General features: G+C 39.5%; 2 protein-coding genes across 5 annotated transcripts in view; one reads left to right on the forward strand and one right to left on the reverse strand.

Moving 5' to 3' along the window:
• INTS12 (integrator complex subunit 12) overlaps positions 1-8327 on the reverse strand; it is a 29056-nt gene extending 20729 nt beyond the window's left edge. The window contains exon 1 of one of the 2 annotated variants that reach the window (XM_045799230.2): positions 8236-8327. The gene's annotated coding sequence lies outside the window, so the exon portion shown is untranslated. Of the gene's footprint in view, positions 1-8167 lie in introns of both variants that reach the window. The other variant, XM_045799229.2, reaches the window with a different exon arrangement.
• A 39-nt stretch (positions 8328-8366) lies between these two features.
• The window catches only part of GSTCD (glutathione S-transferase C-terminal domain containing), a 131758-nt gene continuing 126234 nt past the window's right edge, over positions 8367-13890 (forward strand). Inside the window, exon 1 of one of the 3 annotated variants that reach the window (XM_045799228.2) lies at positions 8367-8611. The gene's annotated coding sequence lies outside the window, so the exon portion shown is untranslated. The remainder of the gene's footprint in view (positions 8612-13890) is intronic. The other 2 variants (XM_045799226.2, XM_045799225.2) reach the window with 2 other exon arrangements.

Raw genomic sequence — 13890 nt, forward strand, 5'->3', positions numbered from 1 at the left:
AAGTAAATTTGTTATCTCTACCAAATTCTTCGCCCCTGAAGCAAGAACTTTATCAGTTTTCTGTATCCATATCCATGGTTAAAATTTAAAACCAGATACCTCCTCCCTGCCACAGAGCCCCTTCCTAACTCTGTTTGAAAATATATGCTTACAGTTCAGTATACAACAATTTGATGTGTTTAGGTCAGGTTTACTATATACCAAACTTTCTGCTCTCAAACCTTATTTCCACTGCCAAAAAGAAAAAGAAAAAAGAAAAAAAAAAAAGATTGGGGTGTGAGATGTCACAGGAGGGCAATGGTTAGAGGAAGCATCAAGTGATGAGTTGTAAAGGTGCAGCAGCTTTTGATGCTGCAGCTTTTACCTCAGTTATATTTTCTTTTTATCTCCTTAGTCCTCAGCTCCAATCCTGAATGCCTCAGAAAACATACTAATGATAATCTTATTGGATCACATTTAGATTGTGGTATCTCATGCATTAACCTATTTTTAAAAAGCAAGTTCTCTAAGAAATAGTGCCATAGCTACCACAAAAAAAATTACATATATATATATATATATATATATATATATATATGTAATATAAAATCTCTCCCATAGGGCCTATGATAATGCTCTGTGTCATCAGGAGCTTAAAATACAGTAAAGATGTACATCAAAGGCTTATGAAATTCCAAACATTAAAAAGTTTTGTTTTCAGCTAATACCAAAGCTATCATGTGGTTCTACTTCTTGTGTCACTTTTTCAAATACTTCTCCAGGCAAGGAATTATTAAAATAAAAGTGTGTACTTTGTGTTCAATCCTTTGATCAATATTGTAGGGCTTGAAGTTGTCTTCTATCCTTGAGGTTGATATTGTAATAATGCAACACACTTGCACTGTTAGAGTTAAGCATCTGTCAGCAATTCCACAGTAATCTCTCATTTTCAGGGGTTTATAAAGCCATCAAAACTTGCTGTAGGTTGAATCTTGGCATATGAAAGTTCAGACTGAAATGAATTTTGTTTGTTCCTTACCCATCTACTTCTCCCCAATCCCTCTCCAACTTTGACAGGAAACACACACACACACACCCTTAGGCTTTTTTTTTTTTTTTTTAAGTTTTCAAGAAAGTATTAGGTGCTTATCTGATATCCTCGGAATTATTGTTAAATTCTGTGCTCTACTTAAATATTTGAATCATTCATGAATCCAAAAGCCAATACTAATAGGAAAATAACCTACCTCAAACAGCTGTATTAGTAATTTAATGAAAATTGAGAAGCAACATCTGTCACTTAAGATGGTATTATTCCATACATTATCTATATAGATGATAGGTACAGAAAGGTTATTTTTAAATTTACTCATGGTATAGGCTGGTCACTATACATATTCTCAGGAAAAATCAGTTCCTCACTGAAATGTCCACAATGAAAAGAATAAAGCTGCCATTTCTCCTGAGTGCTCAAGGGGAATACGGCCTAATCGTTCCACTGATGTAACTTTTTATAGCTAAAGAGCATAGTGTTTACTCATCCAAAACAATCTGTTTTAGGAGATTGACCACAGGTTAATATTGAAGAGAATCCTTTTAATACACTAGAAAAACCATTACTTGAAATTTCTTTGCTGAAAACCAGAAGCCAAGTACTTACTGTTATGTAATTCTGTTAACTGCCAATAAAATGTTTGCATTACAGATTAGGTGACAAGAGTCAGCACCTACATTATAAGACTATAGAGGTCATGTTATCAATACCAACATTTCTATTGGAACCTTGGAGTCAGCTCTTCTTATACGATCCTGCAATTATAAAACTGAACAGGCTTTGTACCCATGCCCTAAATTACTAACATGTCCCTCTAGCCCAGGGGTCTTCATAATGGAATACAGGGAAAAAACATAAGAATTTCTTTTTAATTTTTTACTAAAAAATAAGCTGTTAACATACAGAATGATAGTAATGTATGCATATAATTGATAACATACATGGAAGTGTGCTCAATTTTACATGTATGGAATAATGAGACAAATTTGGAGGCCACTGCTTTAGTCTATCTAGCAACTTCTAGTTTCCCTTCCTATTATGCATACATCAAGGCTGCTTTAAGCTACAAACTACCTTTCATTTGTAAAGCCCTCCAATACTTTCTTTCAGCTCAGCCCTTCTCTCTCTCCACATTAACTTCATTGCTAGCTGCCCATCATCTTCTAGCCCCCAATCATTACCAATATATTTCCCCATGTTTTCTACTTTTTTTTCTTAAGCGCTCCTTGTATCTCTTTACCTTTACTATTTCCGCCATGACATCACCTTTTTACCACCATCTCCCTGGTGCCCTTTGACTTCCTACTCAAAGAGCAAAGAGGTCTACGGACATCTTATTCCGTATTGCTGCTTTTGGAAAAACATTCCATGACCACCATTCATCAAAATCTTCTCTTGAAAGCCACACCTGCACCTTCAAGGTTGCTAAAGTATGGAACCATGCTCATCTTCTTCCTCCCCACCTTCATCTTTGGCAATGCCAAAATTGCATCTATACTGATGATCTTCTCCAGCTCCTGCACTTTTACTTAAATCTTCAACCCCAAGGAGCTTAATTCTTGGTCACTTAATTCTATAGTCTCCTTTTTGACTATAATCTCTCATCTTTCTATCTCTTCCACTGTTTTGACCCAGAAACCTCTTCAGGGTACCAGGTCAACCTTCCTTTTGGGTTTTCTGTTTGGCTGGTTTTTGCCCCATTTCTTTCCTTCCATTCCACCTGCACTTTGACTTTATAGAAGCCTCCAATTCTTTGTTTCCTCTGATTTCTCCTTATTGACACCTCCTTGCTCCAACTTTTTTCCCTCATCAAAGAGAAAACAGTAGTTGGGCCTAATATAAAATACCCGTAGTTCTGTGTTTTATCCTTTATATTTTAGTTTTCTATCTTACTTTTCTTCACCCCCTTTTCTACTGCCTTCTCTGGTTTCTATTCCCCTTTCTTACTGGCAAATGCACACATAGGAAAGTTTCATCTACTGACGTCCTTAAAGAGGTCAGCAACTAATTTCTCAATTTACCTCCTTTATTATTTCCAAAAATATTTTCCTAGAGTTACACCAAATTATGTTACTTTTATACAATCTTTCCCTGTATATTCCAAAATCCATGATCAAAACAGACTGGAAAAGAACTGTATCATTCTTACTGAGAATTAGAATTCTAGAAAACAAAGTCCTGTGTGTGTGTGTGTGTGTATATAGACAGACAGACAGATAGATAGATACCAATACATGAAAGAAACTAAATGCTTTAAATGTAGGTTTAATTTAAAATCTAGGTATTGCTTTAAAAAAAAAAAGGATGTCAGAAAATTAGTAATTACTACTTTAAAAAATGTCAGTGACCTAGGAATCTGGTAGTAGTGACACTGGTGGGAGTGAATTCTTAGCTCATAGTAGGAATCATCTATGGCAAATGCATATGTATAACACAGAAATTTCCACGACTAAACAACGATCTCTTTTCTGCATCTCTTACTCCTTCTTGATTTATTTGTAGTCTGTCATTTTACTTCCTTTCCAGCTTATATTCCATGGTCCAGCCTTTCAAAGACTCTCTTTTCTAAGCACCCTTGTCCTACAGTCCTATAGTTTCATCTGCTTTGTACCATCCATCCTGCTATTTACATTCTCCCTGACTGCACCCAAACTCTGAGTGCAGCTGAGAGGAATAAACACACCGTATTTTCAGAGTCACCAATCTCATCTAGGCACTCCACAACACAATTTAACAACCCTATCATGCTTCTCTTGTCAACTTACTTCCCCACTTTCTGCCAAGACTAGTTACACTTTCTCCATTTTCCTTGAAACTGCTACCCTATCTCAGTAGATGTCTGCTGACTTCACAGAGAAAACAAGCTGTCAGACAAACACTAAATCAACCTCCTGCCAGTACCTCTACAAACTTACCTGCACCCATCCTTTCCTCCTTCCCACTTGATAAAGGAAAAGGTGGCTCTCCATGTAATGCTACCTGTACCTGGATCCTACCTTTTCCTTCTCCATCTGGACCTTGAGCTATGGATTATTTCACCATATGTCTCCATGGAGACATATGGATTATTTCACCATATGTCTCCATCTGGACCTTGAGCTATGGATTAGTTCACCATATGTCTTCTCCACTGCCCACACCCACAACCTCTTTCTTTCAACTGGCATCTTTTCATTAACAAATATATTCAAGGCTCTTGTATCCTGTCTTCTTCATTTCATAGCAAAACTCCCTCAGAAAGTCACCCTCATTCTATGCTCCCTTTCTTCATTCTTCTATTTATGCTGCATTTCCTCCAATTGGCCTTTGTCCCACCATTCCATGTTCTCACCAAAGTATTCCTAACTTTAGGTAAATAAAATAAACATTGGTTTTTTCCTCCTATTTCTTTCTTAGTCTTTTTTGTAGGTTCCTATTCCACTTCAACATAAATGAGTTCCTAAGGTTAGGGTAGTTCTGGGTCTTTTCCTGTCTCACTCTACACCTTCTCAAAATGTGACATCTGGATCAGCAACACAGATCACCGATCAACTGAAGAGAAAACTCGGGAGTGGGCCCAGAAATCTGTATTAAACCTTCTAGCTGATTCTGATCCACTCTAAAGTTTGAGAATTACTGTCCTCGACAATTTGATCTACACCCTTTTGCCAATGATTATAAATTTCTCTCTCCAGCCCATCCATCTCGTCCGAGACCCAACAGCCAGCTTGACTCGGCTGTCTCCCTGGTGTCTCCTATTCATCACGTGCCTAACAGAGCCACGCAAAACCTCTTCTTTTGTCTCCCAACCAGACCTCCTAGCATTCCCTTTCTCAAATGATACTCACCCCATTGCTCCAGCCAGAACCTGTGTATCAGCTTTAAGTCCTCCTAATTCCTTGCCCACCACTGCTGCTCCCCCACCCTGCATTCAATCACCAAACCACCTAAATATATCTCAAATTCATCTACCTTTTTCAATCCTTACTACCACCACCCTAGACCAAGCTACCATCATCCATTACCTGGTTCACCATATAGCTTAATCAGTCTTTCCACAACCACTCTTGTTCCCCTCCACGTCTTTCTATATCACTCACTTGGTTAAAATGGTCTTTTCACTTCTCTCTGTCCGAAGGTTAAAGAACAAGATCCTAAACAAGGTCTCTAATGCCCTACAAGATCTGGTAATACATATACAGTAGCTACAAGAGTATCTGGCAGAGAATACACACTCATTAAATGTCACCTAGTATCTCAGGTTATTCCCACTCTCTATTGTAGCCACATAACTTAGTTCAAGCCTTCCAACTTATCATGCTCTTTTTCACCTCAGCACTTTAGTAGAAAGTGTCCCATACCCATTTTATTCATCCTTCATATCTCAGCTTTTTTTTTTTTCCACATTCCCCCAACGAAAGAAGAAGTCTTATTGTTACGTGGTCCCCAAACAACATGCACTTATTTGTAAAAGTTACTACACTGCTAATTATGTAAACAGTGTCTGTCTTTCTCACTAGAATATAAATTTCATGACAACCAGCACTGGATTGATCTTACTACTGTTGTTAACTGTGTGCCTAGCAGGGAGCCTGGCAGGTAGCAGGTATTCATTAAATGCTGGCCAACTGAACACATATTATTCATTTCTTCTTTCAAAAACTTTTTCCTCCTTGATTTCTTTTTTTTTTTTTTAAGAATTTTTTATTTATTCATTCGACAGAGAGAGAGACAGCCAGTGAGAGAGGGAACACAAGCAGGGGGAGTGGGAGAGGAAGAAGCAGTCTCCCAGCAGAAGAGCCTGACGTGGGGCTCGATCCTGGAACACCAGCATCGCGCCCTGAGCCGAAGTCAGACACTTAACGACTGAGCCACCCAGGCGCCCCTCCTCCTTGATTTCTATTACAGTTAGCTTTTCTGGTTTTCCTCTTCTATCTCTGACTACTACTGACTCCTTTCAGCTCTGTCACTCTTGGTATTGCCCAATTATTGGTCCTTGCCTATCTTCTCTAGCTCAGTTTCCAACTTCTTCCTTGCTTATCTTCTATAGGTCATGTTTTTAACTATCACCTCCAGGCAGATGATTTGGTGTTTATCACCACTCCAATCTCACTTAAGCTCAAATCCCACATTTCCAGTTGCTTAGTAGATATGTCTACCTGGTTGCCCTAATGGTATCTCAAACTCAGTTAAGACTAAAACTAAGATTATGAGTACGTTGCCCCAAAAGTTCCTTGTCCTGCACTTTTTTCAATGAATGACACACTCTCCACTAATCCAGTCTGAGGCCTAAATCCTTCTCTTACTGAGGCCTCTCTTATTTCTTATTACCAAACAATCAGCAAGCCTTCCCTATGGATTCTGACTCTGTAGCATTTCTCACATTTGTTCCACTTTTCACTTCCACTGCTACTACTCAAATTCACGTCTTTATAAATTTCGTATTATAGCAGTAATCTAGTTATTCTCCTTGACTGCAACACTGTTGTCATATTAATGTTCCCAAAACACATTTTTCTTTCTTTTTTCATTTTCTGGCTTAAAAACTGAAACTTCCTACTGACTTCAAAATAAAGCCCAATTTCTTCACCTACCATTTAAAAAGACTCCTTAACTGGCACAAAAATTTTAATTCTTCATATACAGATTTTCCTTACAGCACAGCTATCAGCTGGCCTTGATACCTCTACTTATTTTTCTCTCTAGGAAGCTTTTTACCCATTTTTAGATGTCTAAATTCTATGTTCAAATATTATTTCTTATGAGGATTCTATTCACCAATGGTGTGCCCTTCTCCACCCCAAATACTACTACTAATCTCTCCCTCCTAGGATATCTCATAGTGCTTTCTTGTGATACTAGGACTTTCTACCTTGAACCATACTTTTTTTTTTTAAATTTTGTAAAAGTGTTGTATTCCCTATAAAACTTTGAGTACTTTAAGGGGGGGAGTCTATATTTATCTTTTTGACTATCACTTTGCTACCTTGCAAAGTACCATAATATAATGGCTACAGAATTATTAGGGTTCAAAGTAAAGTATAATGATCTTTTCCCTCCTTCTGCACAATTCTAACCATTTACAAAGTTCCTTTGCAAAGAGCAGTAAGAAACTCAAACGCATCTTCCCTGCACCTCCTGCCCCCCCCCCCAAACAAACCCTCAAACACCAAAAAAGCAACAGGAGAAGCAATACAAACAAAAACCGCGCCTTCCAATACAAGAGACTTGTACCATGTTCCTATCTGCAATACTCTCTTCCCAATCCTTTACCTGTCTTAAATTCATTAATCCCACTAGATTGTAACTCCATGAGGGCAAGGACTTATTTTATTTATATATCTAATGTTTAAAACTTAGGTTCTCAAAAATATTGAATGAATGAACTAGGTTTTGTTTAAATATCACTTTCTGAGTCTTCCGTGATCTCTCCAACCTGCACTGGATATTCATAATGCTTTGCCCTAGATCCCATTTCTCACCCTACATGCCAATCTTAAAAGAAGTACAAAGTTGATCATCTGCATGTGCACAAGATAAAGAAAACTGAACCTATTCACAAAGAGAGCAATATTAGGGTTGTCATCGCATAACGCTCTAGAAAGCTTTGCCATCTATGTCTTTGGAAGCTCTTGCAAACCCTTCTAATAAAAATCCTTTTAAAGGTGCTGCCCATTTCAATCCTCTACTGAATTCTTGGCCCTGGGTTACACTGAAATCTTAGGGACACGTCTGGAAACGCAGGGAATGCGGAAAGTCCACGATTCCAAATCAACCAAGTGACAGAGAAGCTGAAAACGGACAGCAGACGCTCAGAAAAGGAATGCCAATCCTTTGATCAAAACAGGACACCGAAGGCCTAGCACGGGGGAAGGTCTTTGAGGAGGGAGCCCGAGAGAAGATAAGAGGCTGAAAGTGGGAGCTGCACAGAGAAGTCGCCAAAACCTTCCGGGAAAGGTCCGAGACAGGGGTCCAGGGACCTAGTCCCTGCAGCCGAGCCTCAGTCGACGAGCCCTAGCCGAAACACACTAGGAGGAAGCACTACCCTCGCTGAAGGGAGGCAGCGGTCAGCCTGGGACACGCGACCGCCCGCCAATTACGAGGTTTTCCCTGAAGGAACGAGGAAACTAAGACCCCACGCAACCACTCTCCCACCTCGGCCCTCGAGGAGGTCTCGAGCCTCCCAGAGGCGGCTGGGAGCCGGCTAGCTCGTCACAACTCACCGCTCCGCCCCGCGGCTCCGTCCGTTCCCGGAGGCCCCTTCCGAACCGCTCCCGGAACTAGCCGGCTCCGAGTAAGGGGAAACAAAGGTTCCTGCCGCAGTGTGAAGACGGGACCTTTTTGGCTGTGCGACGGTAGGAAGTGACGTAACAGCTGGTTTCCGGTCCGCCGGATTATGAATGACGGCCGACGCGGCTGTTTCCAAGACAGGGTACCTGTTGTTTCTCTCCCGGCCTTTCTGGCAGCCAGTGGTCCGTGGGCGAAGACGCGCAGAAGCTGCCTCGGAAACCTGGCTCGCGCGGGGTGGGTAGGCGCAGGCGGCTCGTGTCGCTGACACGCTCACGCACCCTCCCTGCCTGGCCGCGCCTCTGCGACCAGGTAAAGAGGGCGCTCGGGCTGCCGCCTCCGCGGTCCCCCTGACCCCCCTGAGTGTTCTGTGCATCCGGAGGCGACAGGGCTGACGCTGTGGGATGGGGAGGTGGGGGGCAGCAAGGGCAGAGGCGTGGAATTAGTGGCCCGAGCTCTCTCCAGTGCTGGGGCCCCTCAGTCTCTTTACACAGTCACAGCTTCTGAGAGAGCTGGTGGAGGGCTCCGGGGCCAATCCCCGTGGCTTCCTCTGCTGATGGGGGAATGGAGCAGCTTCTCTTTGCAGAAGTCTGTGGGGGTGGTTTGCCGTTTGCTGCTAAGTGTAGTTTTAAGACCTTTTGGCACGCTTTCACTTTTTTCTCTTTGCACTTAAGAGTTTAATTCCATGCCTTCCTGGTTGGAGAAAGCAGTTTTATGGGAATGCTGTTTAACAGTTGCTCCAAAGGACTTGCTTTGTTTGGGGCCATTCATCTCTGTTACACTATCAAAGCAGTGTTTCAGTTAGGTTTTAAACTTCTGCGTAGAAAGTTTGAGTTTAACTTGCATGAAAATTGCTTTGGCTTCAGAAACATTTACGAACACCCGGACTTCCCCTCCCAACCCTACCTGGTTTGGAATTAGGTGGTTTTTTCCGCCTTTATTCTTAAGCCCAAGATCCCATTTCTTGTCACGAATTCTTGAATATCAAGGAAATGCCAGCATTTGATGATATATTTTGTGCTAAGCTATTGATTTAATAGAGTACTTTTTCTAAGTTTATCTATAGAAAAAGCATTAGAGAAAATGAAAAAGCTGGCAAGAATGAGAGATGTGGCGATTGTAAACATGGTCATTTAAATATTGTGAAAATAAATGCTTTGTTATAAATGCAACTGAATATTTGTTGTCCTATTAAATAAATCAAACTTTAAGCTATGTGAGTTTTTTTTTTTTTTTTAACTGCCGGGTGGGGAGTATACACTACTAAGAGAATTGGCTTAGGGCATGCATACTCACGATGTGAAATTATGTTTGAGTTTTACCTGAAGACATTATTTTAAGAGGTCTTACTTTAAAATCAAGTCTGTAATGAGAGCAGTGAGATTTGAGAGCTGTTTTTATCAGCTTTTCTATTTCATTATTACTATTTTTTGACACTTCTATAGGTTTGCCTGCTTTAAGCAAAGCTCAGACTTGAACTTCTGTAATATTGGGTCCATCAAGTTTAAAAACAACAGCAACCTGTGTTTACTTTGTAGCTTTGGTATCACCTGTGATTTGACATAATACTGAGTATCCAGCTAGCCTTTCTAATAGCAACAATTAAGCAGACCTTGAAACGTAACAAATTCTGTAGGCCAGTCAGCTAAAACACCGGTAATATTTACAATTCCTTAATATAAGTTGTTTTTATCTTCAAGTATTCAAAGTAGCCCACTGAATTCTGTAAGGATTAGTACTTAGAATACAAGGATTTAAACCATTTAGATCATAACAAACCTAGGTATTGTTTGCTATGGGGATTCAGTAATTTTATTTCAGGCTCGCTGACATTTCTAACATGTTAGCATTTTATGCTGTGATCCCTATTAATTAGGAGGTCAGGCTTAGCTGAAAGCATTATGATTCTGTGGCAACTGATGAGTTCCTGATTCACCAGAGAGATGACACACTTCCCTTATGGCTAAAGTTACAGTAAGCTTTTTCGCTTTTAAACAGTTTCTCCCCCCCCCCCCCACTTTTTGCCCAGATAAGAAAACAGCTAATTTTAATTATTGGACTTTGTCCTCTAGGACTTAACTATATGCATCTCCACATTACATAATATAATGAGCACTAAGCAGCTCAGCTTCTTTTCTTTCCTTTTTTAACCTTTAATATCTAAGGTAATTAGCTGCTATCTAACTCTGTAGGGGCAAGCTTTTATATATGTAAAATATAGATAGTAAGAAAATAGGGTGAGATTTGCAACCAAATTGTTATTTTGTGAAATGTATAAAACAATCTAAGTTCCATTCATAATGTCGAACATTGGATGTGGTAAGAAATTTAATGAGTTTAAGTTTTAATCTTTAAGAAAGATGTAATTTCATACCTGTAAACTGTTGAACCGTTTATTTTGTACAATATAAGCAGTTAATATGCAAGTAGACTTAGGGTATCACATATTCTACCATTTTCTGACTTCCTGTCACAGCAATAAACCGTTTTTTTCAGTACTGGCAGGGCGGGTGAGGCGGGGTGGGGGGGGAGCTTTTCACTTAGACATGAATCCCTTCTCTTTACTGAGAAGTTTGGAAATATAAAGCATAATTTGTGGCTTGCCAGTCAAAATTTGTTTAATAGTGTTAATGGGTAAGGAATTTTGAGATAAATTACAAATGAATAATAATAGCTAGTATTTATAGGCTTACTAATGTGACAGGCATCCTTAGGTTCTCACAGCACACTATGGTAAATCTGATATTATTGTCCCCATTTTATAAATGAGAAAGCTAAGGTACAGGAAAGTTCTATATTGCTATTAAATATCAGAACCAGGATTTGAACCCAGTCAGCTCCAGAGCCTAGGCTCTTATCCATTAGTTTATATTTCTTGGTGTATAAATATTATACTTGCTAAGTAAGTATGTAACATCTAGATAGGTTCCTAGTTCTCTTGACTCTATATATACAAAAACTAAACTTTACAAGTTTCGATTGATTCAAGTTATACTTTTTTCCAATTCCACTCACAGAGGTCATTTTGTTTCTTCATTTCAATTTATACGTAGTTGGCTCTTAAAGTAGATTTATTCATTTGGAAGAATGGTGTCAAGAAGAATGAAGCTAATGTACCAAGATTAAAGTTCTCAATAGTATTGTCATTACAATGATTACAGTATTCGTTTATGTACATTCATTCATTTATTTCTTGAACTAAAATTTGAGTACTCAAGCATTGGAGATATAAGGTTGGGTAGTAAGTGCTATAAGAAAAAAAGGATAAAAGGCTAGGAGATGATGGGAGTACTTTTTCAATTCAGGTTGTCAGGGAAGGCTGCTCTTGAGTTACTACTCAGAGACCTCAATAAAATGAAGGAGGAAGCTAGGAATAAGGAACAGCAAGTACAAACATTTCTCAACTGGGAGCATTCCTGACTTCTTCCAAGAACAGCAGGGAGAACTAGCTGGAAAGGAGTGAGCAAGAGGGAGCAGAAGTAGGGAATCAGTTCAGAAAAGGATAGCTAGGGTCATGGCAGCCATAGGTCATAATAGGAAATTTGGAGTTTATTTTAACTGTTTTGGGGAGCCATTGGATGGTTGTGAACAGGGGGTGCAAACTGACTTATATGTTTAAAGGATCACCCTGACTATTGGAGAGTGGAGAAAAGTTGTTAATAGATATCTGTAGTAGTCTCTATAAACTTAGTTTATATGACTTAGGTTAGGTTGATAGTGGTGAAGGTGCTAAGAAGTTGGATTTCACATATATTTCAAAGGTAGAAATAGTAACTTACGAGAGAAAAAAAGGAGCTGAGTGAAACTTCAGAATTAGGGGCCTGACCATGTGGGTGAATGGTGTTGTCATTTTATCAATAAGGGGACTATTGAGGAGAAAGGTTTAGAAAAATGTCCAAGGCAAGATGTCAAGTAGCATATAGGAGTCTGAAGTTAAAGGGAAAGGATGTATTGAGATAAAAGTAGGACTCATAGATGATATTTAAACCTATGGTATTGGAGATCACCTAGAATAGTCCTGTTATATTGTGAGTTGTGGCTCATTAATGGATCATGAAATCAATTTAGTGAGTACTATTTATTTATTTATTTTAGAGAAATAGAGCACACTAGAGCATGTGCACAGGGGAGGGGAGAGGGGCAAAGGGAGAAGGAGAGAGAGAGAGAGAGAGAGAGGGAATCTCAAGCAGACTTCCCCCTGAGTGGGTATTCCGGAGGTGGGGCTTGATTTCATGGGTCATGAGATCCATGACCTGAGCCAAAATCAAGAATCAGACCCTCATCCAACTGAGCCACCCAGGTGCCCCGTAACCAGCATTAAAAAAAGGGGGAGGAGGAGGAGGAAAGGAAGGAGGAAAAGCACAGAATAAAAAATATCAGATATATCCCATGTAATAGGATATTTCTTCATGATCCTTTTGTTTCAGTTTTATTCATGATCCTTTTTAGTCAGTATAATGAATTGCATTATAAAAGTCTTACTGTGTGGCATGATGAAAAGGTTGAATACCAGTAACCAAAGGAAGTGAGTGTAGTTGAGAATAGGGCAAAGCACTGAGCCACAGATTGCTAAGAGGTCTGTGGAGGATCCAATAGAGGGAATCAGGAAGGAACTACCCAAAATCTTCATTGTCAGATGATTGCTTTTAGAACAGAGGTTTTTATCAGGGATTACTGAGACCAGCACAATTGCTTAGAATAATGTAATCTTTGTTGAGTTTCACTTGAGTGAAATTGTTGCTGCAATAAAATTGCAATATGCTTCACTCTCTGAAATTTTAAGTTTATAAATGGGCTATTTATATTAGAAAAATAGCTATTCCTAAATGTTTTCAGATAAGATCCTTACATCCATGTAATGGAATTAAAATATACTTGTAAGGATTGTGAGGATTAGATGTATAAAACTTGTGTGTGTTTCGCATAATTGGTGGACAATAAAATGTATGTAATATTATTAGAATTGTATTCTTTGTTCAGTCATTTAACATTTATTGAGCTCCTGTTAAATTCCAGGCACAGTGATAATTTCTTTTTTTTTTTAAAGATTTTATTTAGTTATTCGACAGAGATAGAGACAGCCAGCGAGAGAGGGAACACAAGCAGGGGGAGTGGGAGGGGAAGAAGCAGGCTCATAGCGGAAGAGCCTTATGTGGGGCTCGATCCCATAACGCCGGGATCACGCCCTGAGCCGAAGGCAGACGCTTAACCGCTGTGCCACCCGGGCGCCCCACAGTGATAATTTCTTATTTGATAAACAATAGTTCGTTTCAGTGGTGCACTTCTTGGTCTTTATCTCTTAGGTAATATGTGACTTAAGCTCTTTATCCATTATCTAATATTTACTTGTCATAGATCCAGACTGGAATTTTGAGCACAAAACTGTCAAAAGTTTTTTCAGCTTCTGAACAAGTATGCTTATTTTTTTTTTCTTTTTTTAAGATGTATTTATTTTAGGGCGCCTGTGTGGCTCAGTCGGGTCAGCATCTGCCTTCAGCTCGGGTCATGATCCCAGGGATGGAGAGAAACTCAAGCAGATTCCTCGCTCAGCATGGAGGAGACACAAAGCTGGATTTCACAACCCTGGGATC

Source organism: Ursus americanus, chromosome 13 (genome assembly GCF_024610735.1).
Source record: "Ursus americanus isolate L20-20 chromosome 13, mUrsAme1.1.p, whole genome shotgun sequence".
NCBI classification, from domain to species: Eukaryota; Metazoa; Chordata; class Mammalia; order Carnivora; family Ursidae; genus Ursus; species Ursus americanus.